Below are 19,385 nucleotides of genomic sequence, written 5' to 3' on the forward strand. Positions count from 1 at the left end.
CCTCTTCCAAACAGCACTTAATAAGTGTTTTTGTATCATTTTGACAACCCAGTATTTCTCCCATTTTCTCTGCATGAATTTCTTTTGTATATTTCATATAATGTTTTAGACTAGATTAGTGTTGACATGTCACAGTGCTGGGAAGGAGAGCAAGAATTATGAAAATAAATCGATTGTTAGAAAATAACTATATCAATAATGAGCTTCCTTTAAATCCCTTGAGTGATTTAACGGGGTATCATCTTGAGGGATATCATGAATTTCATGATGTTGATGGTCGTGTTCAAACGGTCATTAAAACAACTTTCTCTTCAGCACCTTATTGTGCATTAACATAAATCAAATTCAGAAATTAAAAAAGTCATTTTTGAAATTAGATGAAGGTGAGTTAAAGGTTTTTTCGTAATTAAGTGTACTATAAGGAGACATTCTACATTTATAATTGCAATGCTTACGACTATGCTGCAGATCAGATGTAACTGTGAGCGATGACTTGTTAACTCAGTTGGTTAAAGTGTCATGCTAATAACGCGAAAGTCGTGGGTTCGATCCCCACACAAGCCAAAGTTGGCCCTTTTAATTTTCATTTTTTTTTTAAATCATCATTTGCAGAATTCTTACAGGAGTACAAAACGGTATGAAGAACCAACAGCCAAGAAATATGTCTGCTGGTTCTAATTTCATCTCATGATTTTTAAATAATAATAATAATGATAATAAACATTTAGATTTTTTTTCATACGCATGATTTCAAAATAATGTTTGAAAAAAAAAAAAACGTAATTATTACTTAACTAATTGTGCATATTTAGAAAATTTTAACACTGATTTTTTTTTTTTTAAAAATACAGCAATGTTTTAACCTGTGGCATAGTATAATTATTAAAGAACACGTAAGTCCAGAGTAATAATTTTTAATTAATAAATAAGGTACAGATATTTCATACTAAAACTAATAGTACATCTTCAGTGTTACAAACAGATAGGAATGGAATACAAGTAACGAAACATTCGGTGAATCACCTAGTAAAATACATTGTTGTGGCCAGCTAGGAAATGAAAGAAATTAATAAATAATTAATATTTAAGATAATTGGTTTTTTAATGATTACATAAAATAAAAGTCTGCCAGATCTTCGAGAGAGAGAGAGAGAGAGAGAGAGAGAGAGAATCATTTCGATTTAAATTCTGTTGGTGTAAAATAGCTTCACAACTTTCTTTAAAGAGACGTTCATATTTAAATCTGCATCTATGAAGGAGAATAACTTTATCCCATTGGATATTATGGGTAGTGGTAATACTGTGTTGGGCTAGACCAGACTTGTGTGGTTTGTTGTAATCAATATAATATTGATGTTCTTTAATTCGTTTTTCCACAGAACGGCCAGTTTGTCCAAACTAAGAAACATCGCATTCACATGGTATTTGGTAAACGCCAGCCAAAGATAGAGATAACAGTTTTAATTTTGTAAAAGGCAATAAGGAAGAAATTTTGTTGATAGGAATATACGTGGGAATCGATTGGTACTTTTTTAAAAATTCTACCTATAGGTTCTTAGATTCCTGGAATGTAGGGGATTGGAACTCTGCGGACTGTTGAAGACTTATTGCCTTCTACAAAATACAAACTGTCATCTCTATCTTTGGCTGGCGTTTACCAAATACCATGTGAATGCGATATTTCTTATTTTTGACGAACTGGCCGTTCTGTGGAAAAAGTAATTAAATAACATCAATATTATATTGATTACAACAAACCACAGAAGTCTGGTCTAGCCCAACACAGCATTACAACTACCCATAATATTCAGTGGGATAAAGCTATTCTCCTTCATAGATGATTCTCTCTCTCTCTCTCTCTCAGATCTGGCAGACTTTTATTTTATGTAATAATTAAAAAAAAACAATTATCTTAAATATTAATTATTTATTAATTTCCTAGCTGGCGACAACATAAGATACGATAAGCATGATAGAATGGGAGTTCATATCTTCTCATCATTGACCTCTTTAGAGAAAAAAGTTGTGCTGAGAGCCAGCTTGATAGTCAGAGAGGAGAGAGAAAGGTAGAGATGATAGTAGTAGTAAGTTTAAAGGGGCCTCAGTCGATCTACCCGGTCTCACTTCTAGCGTGAGAAACCCAGCAGATCTCTGGCATTTCCTCCCTCCATCCGTTCTTTTCGGCTCTCGACGGCCAGCCATCTCTGCAGATGTCTGGCCGGCGAAAGAAGTGAAAAACAAATGAAAGAGGACACTTAAAAAAAAAGAACTGAAAAGGGACACAAAAGGTTACCTATTACTAATAGCAAGGACAGAACAATAATAACAACTGAACGATGAAAGACCCATTTTAACTGATAAGAGTGGGGGAAGAGCCTGGCCTGGGTGATGCAGCCCACAAGGAGCTACACCGCCTCGGTGTAAGCCTTCGCAGCCCAGGTTCTCAGGATACCCCCTCCTGTTTGGACAAATTTGAACTGGGATAGAACTTAGAGGAATTTTTTTTTTTTTTTTTTTTCCGGAACTAGAATTCAGCTGACTTAGGCGAGTTTGGAATCTTCTTGCTGTCTATTGTTGTGGGTCTTAGTGATGTGGTCTACTAATTTATCTCCACGGACGTGGTTTAGCATGAAGAGGCCTCTGTGTAGTGCTAGATTTACGTCGTCCTCTGCATCGATAAAACTGTTGATCTCCTCAGGAGTGATTTCATCAATATTCTTAATGAACACATCGTTCCATTCCGCACTGACGACTCTTGGCCCGTGTTTACCTGTGAGTATCAGTTGAATGTCTCCAAAAGATTCGATTGCTCTTCGTAGTATTAACTCTTCCTTAGGGAAGTCTTTTAACAGATGCAAGATAGGTGCGTTGGCCTTTGCGTGAGGGAACTTTGTTGGTTTTGATATTGCCTTTTTTTCCGCTTTATGAGAATTTTCCTCAGAATTGTGGGATTCTTCTGTGGGTCTTAAGACGTTTCTTTGTTCCTGTTCATCTGTTCCTGAATGGGTGTCTGTTTCATTTCCTTGTTCTTCCTCCCCCTCTGAACTTGACGTTTCTGTTGGGCTGTCGTTTGGTTTGGTTCTTTTATTTTCTTCTTCTTCTGGTGTGATAGGTCGTTTGGTGGCATTGGAGTTAGTCTCCATTTCCATTTCATCCTCAGTTTCAGTACACCGTGTTTCTTTTTCCTCCGTTTTTCTTTCTGCCTTGTTGCCAGTAGGTGGTTGACTTTCGTCGTTTGTTATCACCATAACTGGGGTTGGAAGTGCTGGGAAAACGCCAAGATCTCTATTGGTTTCTGTCACTGTTTGATCTGCAGTCAGGTGGTAATGACTGGTAGGCTCTGAGCTCTTGGTGGAACTATTTCCTGGGATTGGCAAAATGGTGCCTCCTATTCTCTCGGCATGTGTCCTGTTAGGACAAACGTTTACTTTGTGGGTCGTATCCTGGCATTTCCGACATGGTGCTTCACACTGGGCTAGCGCGTGTCCTGCCCCCATGCAGTTCCTGCATTTGTTCTTAGGGCAGTCCGCGCCAAAATGTCCCAGTGATCCACACCGAAAACACTGTTTTTTTTTTTACCCCCGGGTAACTGACCATTACCTTGGCTGACCCGATCATGACAAAGTTTGGGATTTCTGCCTTCATCATGATCGAGAACGAAACTACTCCTGACTTCCAATTAGGAAAATCAGCGTCCATGCCAACTTTAATATCACGGACTGCTCCCCATTTCGAGAAAACGTTTACTATTACATCCTTGTTTTCTTCTAAATATTCGAGCGGGAATCGATCGATTCTTACTGTTTTGGAAACACTTCCCACCACAAAAGGATGATAAAGTTTGCCTTGACATTCCACTCCATTCAACAGTTTCTCCCGTGTTGCAACGTCTGTGCAAACAATCTGAAATCGTCCACCCCCGTAAGGTGTGAAACCAGAAATTTTGTCTGCCCCTACTTTGTCAATAATGGTTCTAGCGAACTTCCTCTTATCAACCTCTGCATCTATTTCGAATCCGAGGGTTCTTACCCTCGGTAAAACCGAAGACATAATTTAACAGAAAGGAAGAAGACTCTCAGAGAGTAGTCTAATCCTGTAAAATAGTGGAATGCCGTGTATAGGCCAAATAGAAAGAAAAAAAAACCATGGAGAGAAGTAAAACAAAGGTTTCTTACCAAGGCTGCTAACTTGTCCAGGCTTACCACAAGTTTTGGAGCTCTCTCCTACGTCGGCGTGATTTCGATCCAAGCTGTAGTATCGGCCAGGCTAGGAGGTTCTGGGCGGCAGGGATTGCATTGAGAGAGGATTCCGATAGTAGAGCTGAGTGAGTACAGACGTGTTTATCAGCGCTCCTTGTATCATTACAGTAGTGATTAAGTATTGTTTTTAATGAAGTGATTGAATGAGATGCCTTCAACTGATCTTGAACTAAGAACCGACTTTTCGAAATTGGATTATTCTGCTTCTCTTTACCAAAAGAACTGTTACCAGCGAGATAGCGAAGAGACTCTGAAGACTGCAATACCTATGTCCTTACCAGCACCCACCCAGGTAAAGGTAAGCTTTAACATTTTTACGAAAGTTCCACGCGAATTTACCATCCTTTTTGAACCCCTACACACACAATAGAAATGGTCAACGTTAAAGATTTTCTTCAACACATAAACAGAGACGAAGCCTTAGAACTATTTAAGGTACTCCTTCAAAAGTTCGAAACCGAATGGCCAGGCTACCTTAAACTGTATACACAGGCAGAGGAACCCGAAGAGGAAGAGGACGATATTACAGAACAAAACATTACCCTCCCCACACCCGAGGACAACAGACAGACAGAACCAACAGCAGACGAGCACACAAACAAAAGGCGAAGGACCGCGGACAAACCCACGGAAGAAAACGCACCCACACAAGCAGTATCGGGAAATAAAGAAAAGGTACCCCCGGTAATACTTCGAGACAAACATAAGTGGACCTCAGTCTCGAAATCGCTCAGAGAACAGAACATCAACTATTCCTGGGCCAGAAACACAGATGAAGGGGTAAAGATCCAACCTGAATCAGTCCCAGACTACCGCATGATAACAAAAATGCTGGACAACTCCATGCTGCCTTTTCACACATTTGCACTGGCCAGTGAAAAGAACCTTAAAGTGGTGCTCAGGGGGGTTGCCGAGGGAATCACGACCGACGAGGTCAATGCCGATCTCATCAACCAAGGCCTGACCCCAGTTAAAGTCAGCAGAATGCTAAGATCAGACAAAAAACCTATGCCACTAGTCCTGGTAGAGATATCAAACACACAAAAAAGAATATACGAATTGAAAAATATATGTGGGCTCAAAATCACAACTGAGCCACTAAAAAAGAAGGCATCGGCAGGACAATGCCACAGGTGCCAAACGTTCGGGCATGCCCAACGGCTCTGCAAAGCACCCTACAGATGCCTAAAATGTGGCAAAGAACATCCGACTAGCACCTGCACCAAGCCAAAAACAACACCGGCATGCTGTGCTAACTGTGGAGGACCTCACCCTGCCAATTACAAGGGGTGCATGTCCCACCCAAGAAATCGTGTGATAACAAAAACTAGCCTCAGATCCCCCCCTCCCGGTAACAACTCCACTACCAAGCAGGCAACTCACCCTTCATCTCAGTTCACACCAACAACACAGCCAACCAACATGACAAAAACGTATGCTGAGGCTGCACGACCCAAGATCCCCACATCCTACGAACAGCGAGGCTCCAACTTAGAAAAAATCTTAACTGCCTCGCTTGCCACCATGCTGCAAGAATTTAGCATGACAAGCCCCTCACCTTCCTCCAGAAAGAGATTCCTACAAGGAACACAATCCATCCTAACAGCCCTCTGTCATGAATAGAAAACACAAACCAAACTCACTAAAGATTGTAGCTTGGAATGCAAATGGAATAACAAACAAAATCCTGGAACTCCAAGAATTTGCATCCAGATACAAACCTGACATCATTCTAGTCAACGAAACACACCTCAGACCAGCAAATAACCCAAGCCTCCGAGGCTTTACAATGTACAGAAAGGATCGACTTGGTGCAAGAGGAGGAGGCACTGCTGTGTACATAAAAAGCTACTTAAACCATAACACTGTAACTGACCTCCCAACTATGAACCTAGAGGTGACCGGAGTGGAGGTACACACCAGCAACGCAGGAAGCCTAAAGATCTATGCAGCATACAACCCACCTGGAATCCCACTACTGATATCTGACCTAGACTCTATCCTCGGATCCAAAGACTCCATAATCCTAGCAGGAGATCTCAACTCCAAGCATACAGCCTGGTTTAGCTCATCCATTAACACCAAAGGACACATTTTACACAACTATGCAATGCACAACTCTGCCATTGTGGTTGGACCTACTGAGCCCACTCACCACAGCCCAACAGGAAGATCTGATGTTTTGGACATCGTAATACTTAAAAACATCCCATACCAATACCAACTAGAAACAATAGAAGAACTTTCATCAGACCACAACCCCATTCAGCTCAGGCTAGGCAATCAAGGACAGTTCTCACCCCAGCACTCCTTTATAGCTTGGAACAAACTCGCAAAAACTCTACCAGAATACATTGGTCCACCACCCATCATACAGAAAAAAGAAGAGATAGATATAGCTATAACCAACCTAACAAGCCAAATGCAGAAAGCAATAGCCTCAGTAAAGCAAACCACTCTCCACCACACCACCAACAGGATCCCAGAAGAAATCATGGACCTGATCAGAACCAAGAACAAAGCAAGAAAGAGATATCACAACACAAGAGCACCACAGGACAAAACAACACTAAACAAACTCAACAGAAAAGTCAGAGAAGCTCTACAAAACCACCGTAATCAAGAATGGGAAACCAAATTAACCACACTCAACACAGAAGATCACTCCATATGGAAATTCTTAAAAATCCTACGCACCAAAAGGCAGCCCTTACCTCCTATACAAACCAAACAAGGAATAGTACACACAGACACGGAAAAAGCAGAAGCCCTCATAGACAACCTGGAGGAGCAGTGCAGCCCATCGTACAAGTGTCTTAACATCAATTTCATCTACAAAGTTCATCGCCATGTCAGGAAAGCATTAAATCTCGCTGATACCTCAGAACCCATCTCCCCCACTACCCCAGGGGAAATAACCAAAATCATAGCACAACTGAACAACAAAAAGGCTCCAGGCCCTGATGGCATCACCAACAGAACACTAAAGTTGCTTCCAAGAAAAGCAATAATACATATTGTTAATATAACAAACGCGATCATCAGATTTCAGCACTTCCCGACAACCTGGAAAACAGCAGATATCATACCTATAAAAAAGGCAGGTAAGAATCCTCAACTTCCAGAAAGCTACAGACCCATTAGCCTCTTATCAAGTCTCGGAAAAGTCACGGAAAAGGTTATACTCACAAGGCTACAAGCAATCACTGACAAGCTCGGAATCATCCCAAACGAGCAATTCGGATTCCGCAGAGAACACTCCACAGCACAACAAATACACCGTCTGGTAAAATACATAGCAGGAGGCTTCAACTGGAATCTCCAGACGGCTGCAGTCTTCATCGACATAGCGAAGGCCTTTGATAAGGTATGGCATCAGGGTCTTCTCTACAAACTTATACAATTTAACTTCCCTATAAAACTAGTCAAACTAATTAAAGCATACCTAAGTGACAGACACATGCAAATCCAACTAAATGGAACAGTGTCATCCAAACGCAAGATCCGTGCAGGCGTGCCACAGGGTTCCCTCTTAGCACCTCTACTGTACTCGATCTATACAGCTGATATCCCCCCAAACCCGAGAAATATCATTACAGCATTATATGCAGACGACACCGCGATACTTTCAAGATCTCACAGCCATCAGCTAGCAATTAGAAGGCTGCAAGGCAGTATCAACACACTAGAAACTTGGCTAACAGATTGGAGGATCCAGGTAAACCCCCTGAAAAGTTCTGCTGTGCTGTTCTCCAGAAGGAAAGTCACCAGCAAGGATGACATCCAGCTTCACGGACTCAAGATCCATGGGCAACAGAAGCAACATATCTTGGTGTGAAACTGGATAGCAAACTGCTATTCAGTAATCACATCAAACTAACAGGAGTGAAGACATCCAGAGCAATTGCACAACTCTACCCCCTGATCAACCGCAAAAGCAAACTAGATGTAAGAAACAAGCTAACTCTGTACAAAACTGTAATTCGCCCAGTTATCACCTACGCCTCTCCAGCATGGAGTCATACCTCAGAAACCAACATACAGAAACTACAAAGAATCCAGAACAAGTGCCTAAGAATGATCCTAGATGCCCCATGGTACATAAGAAACTCCCAGATCCACCGAGAAGTAAACATCCCTTACATCCGCTCGCATCTCCACGACTTAGCTGAGAAATTCTTTTCCAAGGCAACCCTGCACTCAAATCCACTGATCAAACAAGCCAACGACTACAGTGAAGCAATACACTGCAAATACAGAAGACCAAAATCTATTCTTCTACACAGTGAACATCACTAACTTCAGGCCCCAAGAGGGCGAGCAGGTAGCTCAATAATACCCCATTCACAGTATCACTTACAGAGATAAAGGGGAAAAAGAAAAGCATTTTTGCTTCACCCATCCAGCCAGTAACGTTATGCGTTATGCGTGGGCGGCAGGACTGAAGCTCTCTCATTGGCTGGAATGGTCTGCTACTGGAATCCACGGCAGGTCTCTGGTTACAGGTGATCCTTCAGGTAGTGCGGGACTCGGGCGACTCTTTACTGACCTTGAACTAGCCAAAAGGCCCAGAAAAGGGTCGACAACTCGTTTAGAGTAGCTATCAGAAAATGGCAATTGACAATTGACATTTATATCTTTAGGGGTGAAGCAAGATGCTTTTCATATTCCCCGCTATCTGTTGTGGTTGCAGTGAAGGTAAAATTTATGAGCAGAATGCTCGCCCTGATTGGGCATGGAGATTATGCATCACTAAAGGAGGCCAATATAGCTTTTGGTCTTCTGTATTTGAATATGTCCGTTGGATCGTATGCTGTAGCTTGTTGAACCAAATCGTTGGGATGTGTGGACGTCTTTAGGAAAAACTTGGTGGCTAAGGATCGTAGAAAAGAGAAGATATACGGAATATTTGTGTCTCTGTGGAGTTGAATGTTTCTAACATACCACGGAGCATTCAAAATCATTCTCAGGCACTTGTTCTGCACTCGCTGTATTTTGATGATGTTAGCATTAGAGGTGTGGCTCCAGGCCGGAGAGGCATAGGTGATTATAGGACGAATCGTCAACTGGTATAGCTGCAATTTGATTCTGTTGCTGAGCTTGCTATTTCTATTAATTAGCGGATAGATCTGTGCTATGACTTTAGATGCCTTTGTGCATGCAGACTTGGTGTGTTGATTGAAAGATAGCTTTTTGTCGAGAATTACACCCAGGTAATTTGTTTCTGACTGCCAGGGAATTTTAATATTGAATAGTAACAAATCTCCTACAGGAGACATTGGCCTTTTTGAGAAAAGAACGGCTGAGCTTTTCTGGGGGTTGACTTCCAATCTCCATTTAGAGAACCAACCCTCCAGCTTTAGAATGTTTTCTTGAAGCTTTCTGGTAATAAAAAGGGGTCTGAGAGATCTGGTTAGTATTGCCGTATCGTCTGCATATAGGGCCAAAATGGAAGTCATCGGATTGTGTGGGATGTCTGACATGTATACAGAGAACAGCAATGGAGCCAGCAGAGATCCCTGCGGCACTCCAGCAAAGATGTGGCGCAGGGAGGATGTAGAACCGTTGATTTTTACTTGCATTGATCTATTTTGAAGATATGAGTGGATTAAATGAACCATTTTAGGTGAGATGCCGGCTGAGATAAGCTTGTGCAGGAGTCCAAAATGCCAGATTTTGTCAAATGCTTTGGATAAATCTAGGAAAACAGCACCTGTGCACTGGCGCCAGTTGTAGCTGGTTGTGATGTATTCAACAATTCTGTGGATTTGCTGGGTAGTACTATGGTGTTGCCTAAAACCAAACTGTTCTTTTGGAAGGATGTTTAGGTCATTTATTGAGGTTTGAAGTCGTGAGAGGATGACCTTCTCTGCAACCTTACCCAGATTTGAGATGAGACTGATTGGACGATAATTTTGGGGTAGGTGTGAGTCTTTGCCTGGCTTATGTATGGGAATTACGTCAGCCAGTTTCCAGGTGGAAGGAAAATAGTGAAATCTTAAAATTGCATTTATTATACTGGTCAGGTACACTACTGCCCTCCGGGGCAGAAGTTTAATCACACGATTAGTAATGCCGTCTGGTCCAGGAGCTTTTTTGTTCTTTAAATTTTTAATAATGTCATATATCTCAGCAGGTGATGTTGATGCAATATGGTCAGTGCTGGTGATAGGAAGTTTGAGTGAGTGTCTGACCTTGCTGTGAATCTTATGTATGTGGTCAAAGTCAAGGTTTCCATACGAAGGCCTGCATTGCTCTTCTAAGCTGTGCGCTATAACCTCTGCTTTGTCCACATCTGTGTGAGCAAGGCCCTGATCAGTTAATATTGGGGGAAGGGATCTGCCTTTGTTTTTGGTATTTTTCAGTAGTCCCCAGATGGAGTGATCACTAGGTGAAATGGAGGATAACTTTTCATCCCATACATAGTCTCTGTGAGCTTTCAGTGCATCTCTTACTGCCCCATTTAGTCTGTTTAGATTTGTTTTGTCTTGTGGTGCACACGTGTTACGGAATCTCTTTCGAGCTCTGTTTTTATCTCTGATTAAGTTCATGATGTCTTCAGGCAAACGATCTGGCTTGCGGGCAGTTTTGTAGGAGGAAGCTACCTTTATAGCAGAATTAATTTGTTGTGTGAGATTTGTAACTGCAGTTTCTACTTCTTCTTTTGTGCGTATGTGAGGAACAGGTCCAATATGATCCTTGAGTGCGGCTGACAGTCTTTCCCATACAATGTAGGAGTGAGAAGGAGGACACAGGAATTCCTGATTTCCCAGCTGCAGCAGTATTGGATTGTGATCGGATGATAGTTCATCCATAGAAATGATACTGTACTGAAGTTTAATATCCTGCAGGATAGCTATATCCAGGATATCAGCAGTGCCGAACGTACTGAGATGAGTTGGTTCGGTGGGGCCTGCCACAACAGCGTTGCTTGATCCTAAGTAATTGAAAAGGATGCAACCATTCTTGTTTGTGGTTGAACAATTCCAGGCAGGGTGCTTGGAATTCAGATCCCCGGCAATAATGGTGGGCCCTCTGATGCCTAAGATGGCATTTAGATCAGAGTGAAGAAGAGATTTTTGGGGAGGGTTGTAAGCTGAGTAGATTTTCAGTTTGCCAGTGGAGCTGGTGACTACTTCCACTCCTGTGATCTCAAGGTTAGTGGTTGAAGGAATGCTCACAGAGTGGTGCTTAATGTAGTTTTTAATGAAGATGGCAGTGCCACCACCTCTGTAGAGTAGTCTGTCATTTCTGTATAGGTGATAGCCACTTATTGTAGGGTTGTCTGAGGGTCTTAGATGAGTTTCGCTGATTAGAATAACATCTGGCTGATACCTAGATGTGAAGGCACGGAGTTCCAGGATTTTGTTTTTGAGGCCATTTGCGTTCCAAGCAACTATTTGAAGAGATGCTGGAATGAGTTTGTTACTATTCATTTATGAGAGCTGTGAGGATGACCTGTGTTTCACGAAGAAATCTTTTAGTGGAGGTTTCAGTAGGGTTTGATAGGCTAAAATTTTGTAGCATGTTTGCTAGTGAGGCCGTGATAATAGCTGTTAGGTTTTTAGGTGCTCTTGGTTGATTTTGGTCTGGAATTGGCCTAGTTGTACGGGTCACATCGGCATAACTTCTTGTTTGCTTTTGGTTGGAGGTCTCCGACTGTGGTCGATGAGTCTCCGGTTTTGATGTCTGGGCCGCTGGTGTTCTTGTACTGTAGGAGGAGGGCTGATTGATTGCCTCCATCCGTCTGTTCTTTGGGTGTTGAGTACATCCTTTGTAGTTCGCCGGATGAGGGCCACTGCAGTTGGCACATTTGGCCGAGGTGGTCCTTGGCTTAGTGCAGGTATTGGTTGGGTGGCTGTCTCCACATTTTAAACATCTATATTCTGCTCGGCATAGATTCTGGGCATGGCCAAACTTTTGGCACCTGTGGCACTGCCCAGAAGATGATCTTTTACGGAGTGGTTCCGGTGTGACGATGAGACCACAGACTGTTTTTAAGTTGTAGATATCCTTATATATTTTGTGAATCTCAACAAGGACTAATGGCATGGGAGTTTTGTCTGCTTTGTACATTCTGCTCACTTTGACTGGTGGCAGATCCTGAGAATTTAGGTCAGCAGCGATTTCTGCTGTGTCAATGTCTTCACAGACACCACGAAGGACTACTTTTAAATTTTTTTCTGAACTGAGCGCAAAGGTATGATACTGGATGCCTCTGTTGTCCAGTTCCTTGGTCAACCTTCTGTAGTCTGTCACTGTTGCTGGCTGAATCTTTATGCCTTCATCCATGTTTTTGGCCTTAATGAAGCCAATATGCAGATTGGACATTGTGGATCGTAAAGCTGCCCACTTTTGTTTTTCTCTAAGGATGACCGGAGGCACCTTTTCTTTGGGAGAGGTAGCGGCGTCCGAACCCTGAGAATCCTGTTCCATTACAGTATTGTCATTGTGCGGTTCTTCTGTTGTTCTTCGCTTTTTGCGAGCACGCACTTCTACAAAGTCTGAAGGTGTAGAAGGCATCGACTCTAAATGATCTTCAGCGACGACTTTGTGAGCACGCACTTCTGCAAAGTCTGAAGGAGTAGAAGGCATCGACTCTAAATGATCTTCAGCGACAGCGTCTGAGACACATTCAGGGGGAAACGTGTCATACAGTTTAACCTTTCCCGGCCAGTTATCACTCAGTAGCTTTCCCAGTCTGAGGAATTCCCTGTAGACTTCTTCGAATTGGGTCTCATTTAGAAGTTTTGTCATTTCAAGAAATAAAAATGTGTTGATACACAGATGGAGAAAGAGTAGAGGTCCCTCAGGTGCCCCGAGCAGGCAAAGACAATCCTGTGAACTTTTGAGGGTCCACTAGCAGATCCCGTAGACACTCTTAGGTGTCTACCAGCAATAAAATGTTACTCTATTATATATATATATATATCCCGTAGATCAAATCGATCTACCAGCAACGGTAGCAAATATTTCACCTTAAAAAACCTTAGAAAATGAAGAACACTTACCTCTGTATATATCATTTATCATTCAAAACTATCGCCACTAATTAACAACACAATGACTCAGCTGACTCTTTAATTTCATCATCAATAATACACTACACAAAACACTAACACACGGGCCGCCATTTTTTCCTATCTTTTCTCAGAAAATGGCATTAAAAAAATCAATGAAAATGTATTTTTCATAAGTGAACTTTCTGACGGTGCGTAAATATAATTACTAAAAAAAGAACGAAAAGATTTCAATTCGGTGATACAAAATTATACAGCCAAAGTGAATATTAAATCCAACATTATTTCAAAGCTGAATATTTGTAGAAACTAGGAAAGTTTCGTTAGCTTACGAGGAATACAATCCTCGGCATCACCGAGTTGCCTTGGACTACTTAAAAGACATGGGGGCGCTGCTCAAACGTATTCAATTAGTCCATTGTGATAAAGTTTCACTAGTCAGCTGTTTCGAAGTGGCTGGTTCTCTTCAGAGATCAGGCAGAAACCTGAAGAGAGCAAAAACTCTCGTTCAGTACTAAGGAAATCGAAATGTCATTTGCTAAAGGTTTAGAAATGTCGAAACCTTTATCAAATGGACTAAAAAAAGCCGAAGATATGGAAGCTTGGGCAGCGCCCAGATCGACTTAAGAAATCATTCGACATCATTTCAAAGTCGAATGTTTCTACAAACATTCGACTTTGAAATGATGTTGGATTTAATATCCACTTTGTCAATGCAATAGAAAGGTTTGGTTTTATTAGGATAAAAACAGATAAATATTAATTAGATGCATTAATTTCTCTTAATCTCTCTAACCAAATAAATGATTAAAATAATAAATTTCAGCGTTTTGTTTCACTTGTTTCTTAGGTCATTTGAGAGATGCAAGCCAGGAGACAGGGAGATACCTTTTAATGATGATAAGGAAGATTTCCGATTCGGATTTGGTCGTATCAGAAGAAATAAAAAAAAAACATAGAAAGATGATTGTTAAGCAAAAAATACCCTCGATTATTAGATTCTGATAGGCACTAATATACACCCCAATGAGAAAATTGTTGTCAAATTATTTATATCGGTAGTTTTTCTTCGATAAATCATAAAACTTTATTCTAAAAAAGGAGGATAATCATAGCCTAATATTTTAAGTACCAATGGGAAAATCATCTCAAGTTACTTAAGTTTTCTTCGTGTTTGTTTGACAAGCAAGTTTTCTAAGTTAAGGGGATAAAAATCCCTTATTGCTTTTCAGCCAGTAAGCGAAACTAAGATCGAAAACTACGATCTGAACGTTTCATGCCGACGAACTGTCGGCGGATCCAAGCGTTTGTGACCACTTGGTAGTGCCATACCAAGGCAACTCGTTGCAAAGGTGGAGCAAGATCCCTCGCTATTCTTGATATTTTCTCATAACGTAAAAACACACATCTCCTAGGAGATGTAGTATTGCTTTACATTATGAGGAGAGGTCACAACCCAGACCGGTTTCAACCTTTTTTGAGGTCTCATCAGTGAGTAGAATGGGAGTTAATGTCTTTCATCATCGGCCTTTGGAGTATAAAGATTGCTGAGGGTCAGCAGGTAGTAATAGGGGAGATTAAAGAAAGGTAGAGTAGGATAGTAGTAGGTAAAAAGAGGCCTCAGTCAAACCGTTTAGCTGTATAACCCAGAGGTTGTGGCTAAAAGGTCTATAAAACATCATCTCCTTACACCTGTTCTAAAAAAAAAACTTTGATCTTAAATGCGCTCGTAAAATACTTTTAAATTAACAATTTAACTGACCAGGTGTCTTTGGAGGTCATCTTCTAACACCTGTTTTTGTATAAAACTTAAATCGGATTTTTTTTTTTTTTTTTTTTTTTTTTAATATATATATATATATAAACAATAAGAGAACTGGCCAACCTTACACCACGGGAAGAGCGAGATTTGGGGGAAGAATCTGGCCCGAGAGATGCCGCTCACAAGGAGCAGCACCGCCTCGCTGTAAGCCTTCACAGCCCGGGTTCTCAGATCTGCCCCCTCCTATATGAACTGTAAGAACTCGTGAAGAGAGAAAAAGAGAAAGGGGAAAAAAAAATAGACAAACATATTTCTTTTTAAAGGAAGAGACACGGTATGATTAAGCCCTGTCTCAAGACACAGAGGATAGGAGGTTTTGCACCATTTATGTACAAACCTCCCATCCCCTAGTATATGTCTTTCTTGTGCGAAGAATCTAGGTAGGTAGAAATAGATCCCACTGAGTGTTTTGGCTTGTATAGTGTTTTCATCGCTGATTTGGGACTTTTTCCGCACTTTCCAGATGTGATATTTGATTACATTGATGAGAAAAATTGTAAATTTCTGAATTTTCTTGACTGGTGGGGGAAATTGCAGGTACAAGACCTCCTGTAGGGTAAGCGGCTTGATTCCCAGTGCTGTGCTTAGTCTTTGCCAGACATATCGGGCGGGGGGGCACGAGTAAAAGAAATGTCCCACCGTTTCAATGCTCTGGCAGACGTCGCAGAGGGGTTCGCACGGTCTTGAAGTGTATTGGGACATAACCAGTTTCACCGGTAGCTGACCATAGGCTATTCGCCATGCCAGATCCCGGTGAAATGGCTGTCCCCAGCTATTTCTGATATTTTGAAATAGCGTTTCTATGTTAGTTTCTATATTTGGCGTATCACATCCGGAAAGTCGAAAGAACTCCCAATATCTTGCTTGTGGCTTTAATTTTAGAATTTCCATTCCTTCGGTTTTAAATTTTTTAAGTTGTTGGCATAATGGATAATACCATTCTGGCACAACCTCTGCGCTGGGGTCAGCATGTCCCGTGGTCCCGAAGTAGGGGAGAAAATGCCCTAGAAAATATTTAATTAGGGATCCTGAAATATGGTTAGATTTTAAGGCTTTCCCTATGGTTTTGAGAGTGTTTGCATAGAATAGGCAGTTTAATTTCGGAAGTGAGAAACCCCCTTGATTGATTTTGAGTTTTAAATATTCTTTTTTAACTTCATGTTTTCTTCCGTTCCAAAAAAAAATCTATTAGTATTTTATAAAGTTGACCTTCTTGGGTTTTTTTTAGATTAGTAATATTTATTGTATGCATTAGCATGGGGATTATTACTGGTTTTATTATTACTGTTCTTCCGTAGAAGGAGAAATAATTAGGTTTAAAACGTTTTATTTTATTTTCGCACTCTTCCCGCAATTTCTTAACAGGCAGTACCGGGCTCGCCGTGAATGGGACGCCTAGTACTGTTAGGGGCTGAGTTTGCGGGACTAAACCACAAGGAAGGTTATTTCTATGGAAATTTCCAAAAATTTTAATTTTAGTCTTCGAAGTATTAACGCGAAGACAACTGTCCATGCTGAATTTTTGCAAAATGCCGAAATAAATGTAGATAGACTCAGAATCTCTGAGCGTCGCAACTACATCATCGGCATATGCTACAATTTTGCTCTGTCTGGAGACTAGGGGTAACGGTATTCCTCTGACTGCAGGGGAGTTATCTATTCTTCTTATGAGGGGTTCTAACGCGAGTGAGAAGAGGAGAGGGCTTAGTGGGCAGCCCTGTCTTACCCCCTTTTTAATAGGAACTGGTTCCGAGAGGAACCCGTTGATAGCTATTTGGGTAGAGGCCTTTGCGTAGATGTTTTTGATTGTTTGCCTAAGCCTCCAGCCCACACCTATTTTCTGAAGGATGTCCTGCAAGTACGTGTGTCTGACGCTGTCGAACGCCTTTTCCAGATCCGTAGAGAGAAGTGCCAAAGGGTAATTTTTATTTTTGGCCAGACGGATTAGATCTCGTAAGAAAAATAGATTTAATTCCATCGATCTACCCGGTATTCCGTAAACCTGGGTGCTTGTTATGATTTTTTCTATACCGCATTTGATGCGGCTGCAGATAATTTTTGCAAATATTTTGTAATCCGAATTTGTTAGGGAGATCGGTCGCCAGCTATCTGCGAAAGTGCGATCTCGATCTTTCTTTGGGATAAAAATTGTGTAGCTTTTAACGAATTCCTCGGGGATATTTCCCGAAGTGAGGAATTCGTTAAATATTTTTACTAAAACTGGTAGTGCGTAGTCCCAGATAGATCGGTAGAATTCTATCCCTAACCCATCTAACCCTGGGGTTTTTCTTGCCTTCATTGTTTTGCAAGCTGTTTTTATTTCCTCAGCAGTTATCGGCCTGTCATGCAGAGCGGTAAGATGCTCGGGAAGACGTGTGATGTCCCACTCATTGAAAACATCTGTGCTCTGCTGATCAGAAAAGGCGCCGAGGTACTGCTGATGGAAGATGCGAAGTATTTCAGGGGTTGATTTTATCAGTTTGCCATTCTCTTGGATCTGGTAAACCGTTCGCTCGTCATTTGCCGCCACCCGTTGTTGATTGTAGAAAGCGGCGGAAGGTGTTTCCAAATATCTGAGATAGAGTCTCGCTCGAAAATCGAGGTCCTCGACTCTACTCTGCCGCTCTTGATGTAGCTCGATTTCTACCTGTCTGATAAGATCGCTACAGGGAATTCCTCTCCGCTCGTTGGTGCGGTACCAGCCGAGCTCCCTATAGAGATCCCTCAGACGTTGTCTCTGTTGGTGTGCCCTTTCACGCCCACACCGCTGAAAGAATTCCTTTGCCTGCGACTTGAACTGTAGCCAGGTTTCCCAGTCCCAGTTAGTGTCTTTCCATTCGTCACAGAGGTTCTGTAGCTTATCGCTAAAAAGACTGGGGAAATTGGGAGTGAGCCTCCAAGGACCTCTGGCTGTTTTTATTATTTCTGGTATCCTTATTTTTAATAGTACCATTTTGTGGTCTGTTAGCAGACCTCTCGCAGCGATATGACGTACCCCAAGAACATGTGGTTCTAAAAACTGGGATACATAGAACCTGTCGAGCCTTGTTGGTATCCGACCACGGCACCACGTTGTTCCGACTTTCAGTGGATTCTGCCGTCTCCAGATATCGACAAGGTCGAAGTTTTCGCAGCAACGTTTCAGTGCTGCAAAACCGCCAGTTCCGCTGTTAGCATTCCCGCCTATTTTGTCATATCGTGCATCTTCTATACAGTTCCAGTCGCCCGCCACGATTAGGTGTTGCGCACCAAGAAAATAGTTTTCCAGTGTGGCAAAGAAACCGTCTCGTTGGTGGGGGTTATTCGGGGCGTAGACAGCCACAAACCGGGTGTTACGGCCACCGTACTTCCAGTCCACGGACAAAAAACGTCCCGCAGCGTCTTTCTGGACATTGAAGAACCCCCCCGCGATTGGGGGGCGAATTAGTATCCCCACCCCTCGCGAGTGAGCTTCCCCGAAGCACCAGTAGCTGGTAACCGGGTAGCTTCTCGAAAAGTTCTCCACGTCCCAGTGTTTGTAAAAGTGGGTTTCTTGTAAGAATAAAATGTTGATATTATGCATTAGCATCAGTCTCCAGACAGCGCTTTGCGCCTGAGGATTGCGCAGACCGCTTACGTTTAATGTTGCGATTTTTAAACTTTGGTTCATTTTAGAGGTTGGGGGAGGTGTTACTTCGTTTACGAACTTCCTGGATTTCTGGGGGGGCGGGGGGGGCTGTTGTATTGTTATCCTCCATGTTGCTGTCTTAGAATTTCATATCGTCGTCAGAGTCTTCTTTACCGGAGATCTGGGATTCCAGTTCCCCTGGTTCCCCCATTGTTGTTAGATTTTCCTTTGCTGGTGTTGGGGTTTCACTATTATTTTCTGTTGGATTTGGGCTTCTGGCTTTTGTCCTTTTATTTTCTTCCGTGTCCGAGTCTCTCGTGCGTTTTGCGGCACTGTTTGCTTCCATTTTTTCTTCTCTTGTTTCTGTTTTGCTAGTAGGGGTTTCTACCTTTGAGGAGCGCTGCTTCTTCTTTTCTGGTTTTCTTGGTGTGGTTTGTTTCAACACTTTAGGATCTTCTATCAACATTGTGTCAGGTGTTGGCTGTACGGATGGAGCTGCTTCTTGCTCTGCAATCGCAGGGTTTTCTGTAGGTACTGCGGAGTCAGGGGTTATATTACCTCCTGTGATTTCCGCAGCTGTTCTACGCGGGCATGCATTTACTTTGTGTTTTGTGTCCCCGCATTTTAAACATGCTTGATCGCATTTATCCAGGCCATGACCTGCTCTCAAGCAATTT

General features: G+C 42.0%; 1 non-coding gene across 1 annotated transcript; it reads left to right on the forward strand.

Moving 5' to 3' along the window:
* Positions 1-490: 490 nt before the first annotated feature.
* Positions 491-564, forward strand: TRNAI-AAU (transfer RNA isoleucine (anticodon AAU)). Its single transcript has one exon. It is a non-coding gene; the product is annotated as a tRNA-Ile (tRNA).
* The last annotated feature ends 18,821 nt before the right edge of the window (positions 565-19,385 follow it).

This window comes from Typopeltis vanoorti, chromosome 8, assembly GCF_054136105.1.
Source record: "Typopeltis vanoorti isolate ZY-2024b chromosome 8, IOZ_Tvanoo_1.0, whole genome shotgun sequence".
Taxonomy (NCBI): Eukaryota; Metazoa; Arthropoda; class Arachnida; order Uropygi; family Thelyphonidae; genus Typopeltis; species Typopeltis vanoorti.